Raw genomic sequence first — 10,823 nt, 5'->3', positions numbered from 1 at the left:
CGCGCTCCTAACGGCCAGCTCTCGGCCTCGGGATGTGCGGGGCGGGGGGCCGGGCCGCCGCGGCCGCTGGGCAGCGGCGCCCCCGCCCCCGCTTCCCCTCCGCCGGCAGCCGGGGGCCGCCGCCACGTGCGGGGGGTGGGGCGGGGCGGGGCGGGGCGGCGCTCCCCCAGCGCGGCGGCGGCGGCGGGCGGTGCCGCCCCGGAGGCGGTCGGGGGCGGCCGTTGCCGTCCCCTTTAAGGGCCGCGGCGGAGGCGCCCCGCCCGCCCGTTTCCTAGCGCACAGGAAGTGGGGCCGCGGCTCCGCGGCGGGGCCCGCGCGGTGAGTACGGCCGCCCCGCGCCCCTCCCGCGCCTGTGCGCCCGCCCGGCCCCGCGCCGCCCTCCCCGCCCGCCTCCTCGTCCCCTCACCTGCCCGCCGGCCTCCGCCCGCCGAGGGGGCTGGCCCGCGGCCGCCTCCCTGCCGCCGGGGAAAGGTGCCGAGCGGCGCCGCGGGAGCCCGGCGGGTAAGCGGGCACCGCGGCCGGGCCGTGCCCGGCTGCCGGCCGGCAGCGGGTCGGGCGGCGCGGAGCGTGTGGCGGGGCTGAGGCGGTGGGCGGCGGGGAGGGGGGCCGGGGGAGGGGGGGGGGCTGCTGCGCCCGCCCGGCGCCGGGGGAGCCGGCGGTGCCCGAGGGGCGAGGAGCCGCGGCCTCTCTCGCCGGGGCTGCTCCGGAACGGCCTCGTGGCGGGGGCCTCGCAAACCTGATGGGGTTTTTATCCTGGCGCTGCCTCAACGATAAATTCCGTCTCTCTTCCTCCTGGCGGCTGCGCTCCCATTGTGTGAAGTAGCCTGAAACGTGCCGGAGAGCGCGTTTGTGGGGCTGCGCCCGTCTGGAGACGGGGTGGGAAACGCAGCGAGGTCGAAGCCCTCCGCGGAAAGCATCGCGGCCGGCCTGCCTCGTCCCCTTGCAGCCGGGCGTGACTGGTGATAGTGCCAAGCCCGAGCGGTCGGCTTGTCACCGCCCCGTTCCATCCAGTGCGTGGGCTGCTAGGGGTTCGCATTGAACTTGCTCAAACTGCTAGAAACACCGACTCTTTCCATCAACACCCACCCCCCTGCAGAATAGGGGAAAGGGTGGTTGAGAGGGCACATAGTTACTTTTAGCGGGATCTTGAGACTTGCTTAACTATGGCTTACCTCTCCTGCTTTTTGTCAGTCAGGTCCTTGCTCAGTAGTTCTGTGCTCTTGCAAACTCTGAAAGTTGGAACCTTTTGATGCCGACCATCAAAAATAAAATGGTATCGTTGTTACCAGTCTATTAATCCTGAGACTAACTCACTTCTAGGAGGAATCCTAAAGCAGAAACAGGGGGGTTGCAATTTGCAAGACAGTTTTTAAAGCTGAGTATACAAAATGTTAAATGTGATACTAGGTGTTTTCAGTGAAGATCTGCTTAATTAACATGTACTTTATTCTGTGGTTTTGTAGTTTGTGGTGTTTTCACATCCCTCTATCCGGTGGAGATGAGACACTGATCTCTTCTGCTAAGCTTGTAGATGATGGATAAGGACCGAGTGTGTTCTGTTGCTCTGATGGGTAACTCGAAAGAGCTGCAAAAAGAGTGGGGTGGTTTTAACACAGAGTGAATATCCCTCAGGCTAAGGTCATGCAGTAAAAATTGGTTTTTGGGGTTTTTTTCCCATTCTTTTATTTCTTGGAGACTGTAAATGCCAGGGCCCGTGAGTAAGACAGTTTCTTCTTTTCCAGCGTGTGCTAGCTGAAAGTTCCTATCCTGCTTCAGTGTGTTTGAAGGGAACTTCTGGCTGCCCTTTATTTATTAGCTAGATAGTGAGTCCCCAAACACTGTCAAAGACAGTGGCTTGGAAGTATTCCCAGTAGCTGTCAGTGGAGGTAGATGCGTTTTGCGGACGGAGTGTTAGCTTCAATTATACCCTGAGGCTTTTATGGGAGACTCTTGCCAGTAAGTCCTTACAGTAAGGATCAGGAGACCCACACTGAGTGTTGCTACACCACCACTGTCCTAAACCCTAGGTAAGCTGGGAATGGAAGGAAGAACGATGTTTTTGAAGTACATGACTGTACGGCACATAGAAATTGCTTAGCTTGTCTGTTCCTGGAGGAAACACATGAAAACTTAAGTGTGATTAAGATCAGTTGATTGTGAATAGTTCTTTCCCTTCTTGATCCCATGACTTTGTTTCAGTGTCTTCCTCAGGATTAAAGGGAGAAGGAAAAAAAACAAAACAAAACAAAACAAAAAACCCAAAAAAACCCCGAACAACCCAGAAAACTCCAAACCTATCATTAAGGCTGCTGCATCATGGTCGAAGTTGCAGCAAGTTATTCCTGAATTTAAATTCTTTGCTTTTTAAGTTCCAGCCCCGGGATATGGGTCTTCCGAAGTCAGTGAGAAACATCATCTGAGGGCATAGTTAAATGATAAGTAGCTGTGGTCTGTTGCCAAGAAAACCTGCAAGCATATCTGGCACAACAATTTCTACCCCTGCACCACAGTCTGCTACTTTTATGCTTGCCAGAAGTGTTCCGTGGACCACTTTGTAGAAGGAATCGGCAAAATGACCTGAATTTTTGCAAAACACAAACCTAAACTTGAGGGAGGGAGGGTATGAGAAATATGAGGCCAGGTTTTTTTACTGCAGAAGACAAATTGCACAATATTTTTTTTAACTCTGAAACAGTCTGTTGTTATGAAGGAAGCTTCATGACTTGCAGTATTTTCTCTCTAAATAATGCTGAAGCAGGATCATGGAGGTGGGATGAAACTCAGGCTCTGGATAAGGATTTGGGTGGCCCTGAAGCTGATAGGCTTTCAGTTAGTTCATCTGTCTTCTACCCTCTTAGAGGACCAGCCCTCCAGAATGAATGTATGGGAAGAGACCATAATAATCTTGCATCTGGAAAAATAAAATGACAAACGGACACGTATTTCAAGCTCAAGACTTTCTTTAAAAAAAAAAAAAAAGTCTTTAAAAAAAGAAAGAGTTCTCAAAGGGCACAATGGAAAGAAAATGTTTCAGGAGCATAATAGCTTTTGTAAAAAAAAAAAAGAAAAAAAATACTGTGCTTTATCTGTGCAGCTAATTATGTTCTTGCAAACTTGGTGCTGGAAATGGGAAAATGAAATTGTAACTCACAAGATGTTCAGAAATGTAATGCTTTTGTGGGGGAATGGGAATATAGTTTTACTTCTGAGTTATAGCCACGGCTTGTAAGAAGAATTTGCGGAAGGGCACTTCTCACTGCCTGCCAGAACAGTTTCATTTTGAATGATGACTAGAAAAGCCTAACACTTCCATTCAATATTATGGTTTATTAGAAAAATTTGAAAGTGTACAATGACTTTAATACTCTTAATTTCTTTTTTATTAAGCTCTTTTGAAAAAAAAACCCAATTCTGAAGGCAGGAACAGTACTGCAAGTTGCAGCCCCCCTTGTGAGTGTCTTCTGGTGCAGAAGGAGTGGGACAGGATTCTTGCTGTCTGAGGCCTTTTTTAGGTGCATCTAGCTGCTGCTTTCATCTAAGCCTGTTTAAAAAATTTTTTAGTAAGGCTGGAGGTATCTTGCATATACCTAAAAATGTAGGCAGGTGGGTTAGATGGCTTAGTAGTTCTTGGGTATCTTACACCTTGTTGTGTGTCTAATTGGTGGTTCTGATGGTCACTGCTAGCTGAGAAACTTTTTTTGTAAAAAGAGTAACTAGATAATTATTGCAGGCTATACGTAGTCACTAAGGATCAAGGTTCAAGGGGAAAGGAAAATAAGCTGTTTTCCTAATCCTGGAAGATGTTGCTGCATGTGAAAATATGGCACACTAAAATATGTGTGAGAAGCTTGTACTCTTTCTACACTGGCACTAGGCTGTCCATACTGCTTCTCTTTTGTGTATGGTAAGGCTGGCAGGAGGCATTTGTTCCACAATTATTTCAGAGTGGAGTATGGTGGGAAGAATAGCTTGGAATGACCTCTGCTTTACCATACCTGTTTTTAAAGGCTTTTCCCATTCACAAATCAAATGCTCTAAAACTCTTACTAGCGAGTTGATAAAGCTGGCAAGCCGTTGCAGGTGCTGGGAGTGCAAATGTGGGCATTGGAAGGAGCATCAATGGAACATCAGTGTTGCGGAGCGAAGTTCAGAGCATCCGAATATGACTTGAGGCGAGGAACCTATCATGTGAGGAAATCTTGCACGTACTTTTTTTTACCTAACCATTTCCTGCCATTCTTAATCATCTCCAACTGTAATAAAAAATAACTACAGTGATTGGCCTGTTTACTCATTAGCATCTGCCGGCAGTACATATGCCTTCCAGCACCATGTTCCTCTTGGGTCTAATTGCCCACCGTGGTCCTGGGGAGTTCTTGGTCTGGATGCTGTCTGCCTCCCTGGCCTGCCGTGGTGGATGGGCATCTCTCCTCAGGTGCATTTGAGGATCCTGTTGGCAGCTATGTTGGTGGGTGACAGAAAGGGCAGGTCCGCCTGTGTTTTTCTTTCACCTTCTTCCTCTTTCGTATTAAACAAATCTTTAACTGGTGGAGTGGGTGGGTGATAAAGGGCAGGTCTGTCTTCACTGTTTTTCTTGCCCTTTCTTCCTCGTACTTAGCGGTGCTATTCCACTGGTAAAGCAGCTTCTGGAAGAGGATCCTTTTGCTTTATGGTATAGGGCTTCCTGGTAGGGATGTCACTTAGGGCAGCTGTCTGGAAAGCCTGGATCAGCACCTGATGGCCAGCATACGTGTCCTTATGGTGTCGAAAGTGAGTCTACCCATCAGCTTCTCTACCATGGCCAAAAATGACCCAAGCTGTCAATTAATGCATTACTTCAGTAGATGGAGGGGCAAGAATGTTTACCCATGGGAGTTTGAATGCAAGTATGCAATAGGCAGTTTAAGAAGAAATGTGCAGAACTGAAGTAGCACAGCCGTCTCAGCAGCATAGGGATGGCTGGACTGACGCGGGGAGAGAGTTGGGCAGGCAGACACATTTGGCACGCATCCTCCCAAAAATGAAGGGAACTAATTTTACCCTTTGCCATACTGCAGGGAATTTCTGTTAAAGGAAACTGATATTCCAGTTGTAGAACAGCAGTAAAATTCTTTCTTGGCTAATGAATCCTCTGGAGATGGGTCCTGCCACATACTGAGTGGCTGTCACAGGCAACAGTCCTCTGAGCTGAACATAACTCAGGACTGGTTCTCATGTGTTCAAAGGTAAAATAATATGATACAGAACAGCAAGGAGTTAAAGGTGGACTTAGAAACACAATACTTGCACATATTAAATATTTCCAAGTAAAATTGCTAAACAGCTTAGGGTTTTTTATCCCTGTATAGATAGCTGCTTCTTGGATTTAACTTTGGCAAATGAACATCAACCACAAAAGGAGGTTAATGTGTCTGTGCTGTTGATCATACTTTTTGTCAAGACAGTACATCAGTGCTTTCATAAAAGATCAAAGTTGTAGGAGACCCAAGTTCTTCAAAATGTTGTGTACAAAGCTAGGCGAGTTTTGTTTTAACATATTATGCTGGAAATCAGGGTGACCAGTCCCAGATAATCTTGTAGGAAAAAATGGCCCTAATAATTTTTCAGGTGTCAGATGCAAGAGAAAGACATGGAAGGACAGTTTCTAGCTTGCAGGTGTGTAGTTGCAGGAAGCTGCGAGAGTTTAAAGCTGATGGCTGAGGTGCTGCTGTAAGAAGTGCTGCAAATAATTCCATTTGTAGATGTTGTGGGTACATCCTATGACATTTAATGTGTGATAGTTAATTGTAGCAGGGTGGCTAACCAGGCGGATTTTCTGCTACTCCAGTGTGCATCTGGTGTTTGCATATGGGTATCTTTGTAGTGTCCTGGTTTTGGCTGGGATGAAGTTAATTTTCTTTCTAGTAGCTGGCATAGTGCTATGTTTTGGGTTTAGTGTGAGAAGAATGTTGATAATGCACTGATGTTTTCAATTGTTGCTAACTGGTGTTTAGACTAAATCAAGGATTTTTCAGCTTCTCGTGCCCAGCCAGCAAGAAGGCTGGAGAGGCACAAGAAGTTGGGAGGGGACACAGCCAGGACAGCTGACCCAAACTGGCCAAAGGGATGTTCCATACCATGTGATGTCATGCTGAGTATATAAACTGGGGGGAGTTGGCCTGGGGGTGTGGATTGCTGCTCGGGAACTAACTGGGCATCGGTTGGCGAGTGGTGAGCAATTGCATTGTGCATCACTTGTTTTGTATATTCCAATTATTTTATTATTATTGTAATTTTATTATTATTATTATCTTCTTCCTTTCTGTACTATTAAATGGTTCTTATCTCAACCCATGTGTTTTACTTTTTTTTCCCCCTTATTCTCTCCCCATCCTACTGGGTGGAGGGGAAGCAAGAAAGCGGTTGCGTGGTGCTTAGTTGCTGGCTCATGTTAAACCACAACAGTAGAAACAGTAGAAATAATACCCAATTCTTCTGGGCTGAGTTTGCCTTGCTGTTACAAGGGCAGGCGTTGAGTAGCGATGCACAGGAAGCAACTGAAACTCATGGGGAACACTGTTGCATTAAAGCAGAGGAAATGAGGTAAATGAGCTTGTCTTTTGAAGCTCATTCTGAAAATACAAAATGCTAGCCTTGAGCACGGTTTAGAGTCTCTGGAATTTCATGGAGGGCTATGACATCAGTTTCTATGAAATAAAGTCTGTCCTGTAAGAGTGTTTTGGGTGATAGCTTTCAGATGACTTGTGGTAGCACTACTGCTGACTCTTAAAGGTTTTCCCCAAGCAGCGGTGTCAAAAATTGTAAGACACTTGTCAGCACTGCTGATACTACTCACAGCCTCAGGGGCAGCAGATGGCTTGCGTGTCTTCCTAGTGCTCTGGTAGAGGGGAACTTAAGACTGCCGAGTGATAGCAGTTTAGTCCATCTTCCATGTGATCTGGGAGCTTCTGATACAGATAGAAGTCTTCAGAAGAAGACTTACAATTTGCAAAGTAAGAGGATGAGTATCGGCTGGGGTTGGTTCCGGCTGGACAGAGGCTGGCATGACAGGTGTGACTGCCTTTTCCCAGCACAGTCTGGAAGCAGTGCTCCAGTAAGATGTCTGTGCAGGGCAAACTCTGCCCCAGTGCTCCCAGTGTTTGGAACAGGACTGAATTTTAACATCCAGAATGCTGTATTAGATTCTGCTCTTAAGTGCTACTGAGTGTGTTTCTTTGTTCGGGTCTTTTTTTTCTTTCAGATTTCAGATATAATCCAATGACTGAATTTTTTGCATTTAACCCTTCAGAGTTGCTCCTTAGTTGTGTAAGATCCTGAGCTTCTATTAGAGTTTTACCTAGCTAGGTGGAGAGGTATAAGTGTGATAGGGATTTAAGTTGACTGAGGTGACAAGAGGAGAAGGTAACAGAACTTTACACCAATGTTCAAATGTAACAGAAGTTGCTGACAGTAGGACTATGTGTCAAATGTGACACTTAGAATAGTTTGTGACAAGTGTCTGTGGTAACAACCTGTATGTCCCTGCTGTGAAGCAGAACTAGAAAACAAACAAAAAACCCAAAAACCAGAACAACCCCAGAAACTTGTGGAATATGAGCACAATGGAAGAATGGCGCAGGGAACCTGCAAAAACAGGTTTACAGAAACTCCTAGCTTCTCTCCCCTCCAAATCATGATCATCTCTTCCTGAAGAGAAGGAAGGGTGGTCCAAGTGGTCCAAAGACTGACTTCAGGGACTTGAAAAACAAAACAAAGAGAGATGGAGCAGAGTAATGTGAAGTGTTGAGTGTTTGGTGTTTCTATTTTTCATACTGGTATCTTTTTCAATGCAAGGCAACTTTAAAAAAAAAAAAAAAAAAGAAAGAGTATCAAGATAGTTCTGACAAGCTGCTAGCTTCTCTGCTTTCAGTGAAGCCTGGTATTGCTAGTCCTTTAAGAGTAAGTTAATGCTTATTTATAATGTCAAATTGAAAAATTACAGATGACATCAGTGTATCTAGCTGTGCTTCTGGAATGCACCAGATGTTTCTCAATCGTTTGGCATCCAGGTTTCACTTCTGGTGACATATTCATGGCTGATTTGTGCTGAAAGCAGAACCTTAACTACTATGTTGATTTTTAGCCATTCTAAAAATATATCTAGGTTCTGTTTCTCCTTCCATCTTAGATTCATGGACTGAGGAATAGCAAAGTGAGCCCAGTTTTGAATTACACATGTGAATTTAAGCTAGCCAATTCAGTTTGTTTAAGAAAAACTTTAGGATGATTGATTTTTCAAGGCACTATTTTTCTCACAATTTCTGTATCAATTTGTTTTTTAAACTGGTTTTAGATATTTTAAAACTCTTGAGCCAGACTACCAGTTGGACAAAAGGCACAGAAGTGTCTTCCAGTGATCACTTCAGGAGTTTTATTGCTCTTCAAACTTGCAATGAAGAGATTTCTATGCAAATATTACTTGGTCCATGGTATCCCCACAAAATCTGGCAGTAAATCATAACTTCAATGAGAACGTTGCTGTGGTAGTACTTGGTGCACGGTTGTCCAGTGAAACTTTTTAATGACATTTAAATCAATTGCCTTTATATGTTTCTGCTTTGAAGGCAGATATTAATAGAAGTCTGAAAGTCTTTTTAAGAAAGTCAGGTGCACTCGAGAATTTAACTTCTCACTGTTTTCACTTCAACTTCTACAACTGCATCATAACCTGGATTTTTACCTTCTTGAAAATAGTACAGCTCTTACCATAGAAAAATTACAGAAAATTAAAAAAAAAACCGCCCAAAACATTTTAATTCCTCCACAGGATTGTCTCTAACTGCTTTTTAAAATGCTGGCTAATTAGCTATGCAACTGTTAGAAAGAACAGCCTGGCTAAGAACTGTCCTTTTTGGGTAAAAAAAGAAATCTGTATGTGATAACCACCTGTTAGGTACCTTTGAGAGCCTCAAAGGGAATCTGGTTTGCTCTACAGCATTTTCAGTTTTGCTTTACAAGTGTAAGGAAAGTGGATGCATGACCCCTCTCCTTACATCCCACAGTGGGAAAACTTCCATTGGCTCTGTATAAACTTGGATGACAACTACCCTTTAAAAATAGCACAAGAGTTTACATATATTGGCATATATATTTTCACTATGCTCAGGATACAGTAACTATGTTGTCTCAATCTCCATGCATCAAGAAATAGATAGTAATTAGAGAGATGTGAGAAAACAGAATAAGACTTGATTCTGAGAATGTAGTTAGATGTGGTACTTGGGTGAAGCAGTTCCAAGAAAGCCATGTGATTATCAGCTCTTAGTTTTCGCCTGCTACCATGCTCACAATGGACAATTTCAGTCATTCTCAGTGTTTGGGTTTTTTAATGAATAGAAAATGGCATCAGTGAAAATGTAGGTATGCTGTGCAAATGCTGCGTACACGAGATCATCTACTGTTCTGTTGTGCTAGCTGGAACATGTTCATCTTGTATGGGGGAATTACTTAGCTGGGGCCTTTTAAGATGTTTATGTACTTTGGCTGTCTAAATAGTATTTTACCTTTACTCATTCACTGTAAGGTGTTGCACTTTAAGTGTAACTGGTTTTTCTGTCCTTTGAAAACAGACTGTTTTCCTGCACACAAAAAACCCTCCTACAGCATTACCTGTTTGAAGACTACTGGGCATCCTAAGTTTTACTTCTGCTTCTTGCTGCAGCTGTTGCTCTATCGTACTGAAAGGAGTATAAAGATTTTGTTGCACGTACTCAGAGACTACTGTGCATCTTTGAAGATAAGCTAAAGTTGCCATGATACCTGTGATGTAGTTTTGCTTAAGCTGTCCTCCGCAGTAACACAGCTGTCCTTTTGCCCTTGATGGAGGGTGCAGTGTTAGATGCACTGTTTCAAGGTTCTGCCAGCCTTCAGTGAACAGACCTGAGCAGTGCCATCAATTGGGTAAGGTTGCTCTCAGGTGGTGTGGCTGGACTGGGAACCCACCTCGCTGCCATGTTACAGTTGCCCATATAATTTCTACAGGCCCTCATGGACAGTATGTTGTTAATAGGGTTATTGCAAAGCACGTGATAAAAGTAGGTCAGATTCTTGCCTAATGCTCATGTAAAAAATGACTTATTGTTTATGAGATGTTAGGAATACCAGTAGAAAGTGCTTCCTTGACAACTGTACTAAGGTAGCTAGCTACTTGTGCTTTTGTTCCCATTTCTAGGTTGAACTTTAACAACTTAGAGGCTAGGCAAAATAAGTGTAGTCATATAATACTGCTGTTTCTTCAATTCCCTTACAGTAAGGGGAAGAAGACTTGCTTCTCTAACTTTGGAGTTTGTGGGTTTTTGCCAAATTTAGAAAGGGGAATAACGCCTACAGCAAGCTAAATAGCATAAACTATAGGAAAAGGTGTGTAAAATAGAAGTTATTTATCTTACAGAAGCTGAATGTAGTGAGTCTTTCAGGACTGCTATTCAATAATAGTAACTTAAAAACAAACAAGCAAACAAACAAAATTCCTTCACCTAGTCTTAGCTAGGACATTTTACCTAGCTTTCTTGCCAAGCAGATGTCTCTTCATAAAAACAGTAAAGTGACTATGAGCTGACTTTTATTTCCTGGCCTTATCTGAAATAGAGTAATAACTGGCCAGTGTGGTTAAGGTGTAGCTGAGTGGGTTTCAAGTTCCAATTTCAATTCAGCAGTTTCCAGGCAAATGGGCTTGCTCTGGCTTCACTGAAGCCGAGGCAGGGCTCCTATTCATAAGCTCATTGCTTATTTTGGATTAGGTAAAAAGTAAATAATGTGAATAGCGTTCTTTCATTTGTCCACTT

General features: G+C 44.6%; 1 protein-coding gene across 6 annotated transcripts in view; it reads left to right on the top strand.

Annotated features, from left to right (window-relative positions):
• The first annotated feature begins 266 nt into the window (after positions 1-266).
• Positions 267-10,823, top strand: part of CSGALNACT2 (chondroitin sulfate N-acetylgalactosaminyltransferase 2) — a 36,684-nt gene continuing 26,127 nt past the window's right edge. For 2 of the 6 annotated variants that reach the window (XR_007507223.1, XM_049809851.1), the window contains exon 1: positions 448-501. The gene's annotated coding sequence lies outside the window, so the exon portion shown is untranslated. Of the gene's footprint in view, positions 319-447; positions 502-10,823 lie in introns of those variants that run through there. The other 4 variants (XR_007507222.1, XM_049809849.1, XM_049809850.1 and 1 more) reach the window with 3 other exon arrangements.

Source organism: Accipiter gentilis, chromosome 9 (genome assembly GCF_929443795.1).
Source record: "Accipiter gentilis chromosome 9, bAccGen1.1, whole genome shotgun sequence".
Classification (NCBI taxonomy): Eukaryota; Metazoa; Chordata; class Aves; order Accipitriformes; family Accipitridae; genus Astur; species Astur gentilis.
Note: the sequence above shows the minus strand (reverse complement) of the source record. Positions and strands in the feature narration are given on the sequence as shown.